The sequence below is a fragment of the Schistocerca serialis genome, unplaced genomic scaffold (assembly GCF_023864345.2).
Source record: "Schistocerca serialis cubense isolate TAMUIC-IGC-003099 unplaced genomic scaffold, iqSchSeri2.2 HiC_scaffold_1142, whole genome shotgun sequence".
NCBI lineage: Eukaryota > Metazoa > Arthropoda > Insecta > Orthoptera > Acrididae > Schistocerca > Schistocerca serialis.
The window spans coordinates 317,501-320,000 of record NW_026047340.1 but is presented as its reverse complement, the minus strand read 5'-3'; the positions used below and the strand labels follow the sequence as shown (position 1 = coordinate 320,000).

Genomic DNA, 2,500 nt, shown 5'->3' with positions numbered 1-2,500 from the left:
ACTCGACAAAACAATCCGGCAGGCCATGCGCCTTCAGCACGGGGCGAAGGGCAGCATGATCTACCGAATCGAATGCCTTAGATACGTCGATCGATGCCACAAAGACAGAGCGGCAGGAGCGAACTGCGTCGGTGAGAGCAGTGTCCAAGATGAAGGTATTTTCCAACATCCCATCCCGAGGGATGAATGCCCGCTGACGTTCGTCCACAGCACATGCGCGCATCAGGCGTGACGCGAGAACCTTGTGAAAGGTCCGCGCCAACACCGAGCAGACCGTAATGGGGCGAAAGTCAGCGGGGGATGTTGGTGCAGCCGTCTTCGGGAGAAGGGACGTTCGCGCGCGAAGCAGGCGTTCCGGAAGGGCGCGGGCCAGAAGGAAGAGATTCATCACTTTCACCAGGACTTCGTGCGGCAGGCGCCGCAACTCCGCTGGGGTAAGGCCGTCCGGCCCGGCTGCTGATCCCCTGGGCGGCAACGCGGCGGCGACCTCCTCATGTGTGACCGGCCCCCATAGGCACTCGGGAGCGACAGGCTCCGAGTGCGGGAGGAGGCGGTCACGAATGAAGCCCGCGGTGGAGACGGGCTTCTTGGTGAAGAGGTCCCCCCAGAAGTCCAGCAGACCAGGGATGGCAGGTGGCGGCTGGAGCAGGGTGCCATCCAAGAGGCCGCGCACGCAACGTGCACGCGACCGTCGGAAGGCATCCTGCGTTCTCGCGTACTCCCAGCGGCGCCGCTTGCGCTTCTGCGTCGGCGGCGCGGCAGGCGGCCGCTTCGATGGTTGGCGCGGCCGCTGTGTCCTGGTGATCGATCTCTCCCCTCTGGACCCGACCGACGCAAGGGCATCCGGGAGCATGCCCAGGATGACATCGGGCGGCGTGCCCCGCCCCAGACCTATGACACGATCCAGGGCAGAGAAACGCTGGGCGGAAGCGGGTAGCCCCGCCAGATGCTCCCAGATGGCGGCGTCAGTCGGCCCCTCCGGCGGCGGCCCGGTGGTGTCGGCCGCGAAGTCCTCGGCTGCGTCGACGGGCGGCGCAGCGGCCTCGCCCGCGTCAGGCAGCGGGCTCGCTGCTCCCCGGCGGGACGCCGGCTCTTCCCCCCGACCGATCTCAAGCGCCTCCATGAATTGGCGGACAAGCTGCTTGTGGGCAGCTTGCCGCCGTCGGCACTTGATTGCCTCAAGCGTTCGGTCGGGGAACATCCTGATGAGCTCTTGATTTACAAAGAAGAACCGGGCGTCCCTCTCGAGGAACAGTTCGGCCTCCGCCTTGGCGAGCGACAGGACTTCTTCCTCCGTCCACCTCGCGCGATGCCTCTCCGTGACGATCTCCGCGTTGGCGGCCGCAAGGTGTTGGCGGCGGCGATGGACCCCGAGACCGTTCTTGGTGGTGAAGCTGCGGTGGCACTCACTACAGGCGTATACAGCTGCAAAAGTTACAAGATTTTCGGCACGGCCGGTTGGCCGGCTAGGTGCTGGGGGAGTTGGGGTGGCACCTTCAGCGGAAGGGCCACCACTTTTTCTCTGAATACTGCCCCCAACTAAGAAAAGGGATAGTGCGAGGGGGGGCTGGTAACCCCCCCAAGCCCCTGGTGCGGTCTTCCACTCTGCGAAAATCAGCGGGCCCACGAGAAGGGGAGAAGACCGCAGGAGAGGAGAGGCTAAGAGTCATAGTTACTCCCGCCGTTTACCCGCGCTTGCTTGAATTTCTTCACGTTGACATTCAGAGCACTGGGCAGAAATCACATTGCGTCAACACCCGCTAGGGCCATCGCAATGCTTTGTTTTAATTAGACAGTCGGATTCCCCCAGTCCGTGCCAGTTCTGAGTTGATCGTTGAATGGCGGCCGAAGAGAATCCGCGCACCCGCGCGCCCCCGGAGGAGCACGCTAAGGCGGACGCGGCCTCGCAGCAAGGAAGATCCGTGGGAGGCCAAGGCACGGGACCGAGCTCGGATCCTGCACGCAGGTTGAAGCACCGGGGCGCGAACGCCGCGCAGGCGCGCGCATCCTGCACCGCCGGCCAGCACGAGGCCGACCAACGGCGAGAGCAGACCACGCCCGCGCTAAACGCCCGCACTTACCGGCACCCCTACGGCACTCACCTCGCCCAGGCCCGGCACGTTAGCGCTGACCCACTTCCCGACCAAGCCCGACACGCCCCGATCCTCAGAGCCAATCCTTATCCCGAAGTTACGGATCCAATTTGCCGACTTCCCTTACCTACATTATTCTATCGACTAGAGGCTCTTCACCTTGGAGACCTGCTGCGGATATGGGTACGAACCGGCGCGACACCTCCACGTGGCCCTCTCCCGGATTTTCAAGGTCCGAGGGGAAGATCGGGACACCGCCGCAACTGCGGTGCTCTTCGCGTTCCAAACCCTATCTCCCTGCTAGAGGATTCCAGGGAACTCGAACGCTCATGCAGAAAAGAAAACTCTTCCCCGATCTCCCGACGGCGTCTCCGGGTCCTTTTGGGTTACCCCGACGAGCATCTCTA

General features: G+C 63.6%; 1 pseudogene; it reads right to left on the bottom strand.

Moving 5' to 3' along the window:
* Positions 1-2,500, bottom strand: part of LOC126432546 (large subunit ribosomal RNA) — a 7,804-nt pseudogene that overhangs the window by 3,264 nt on the left and 2,040 nt on the right.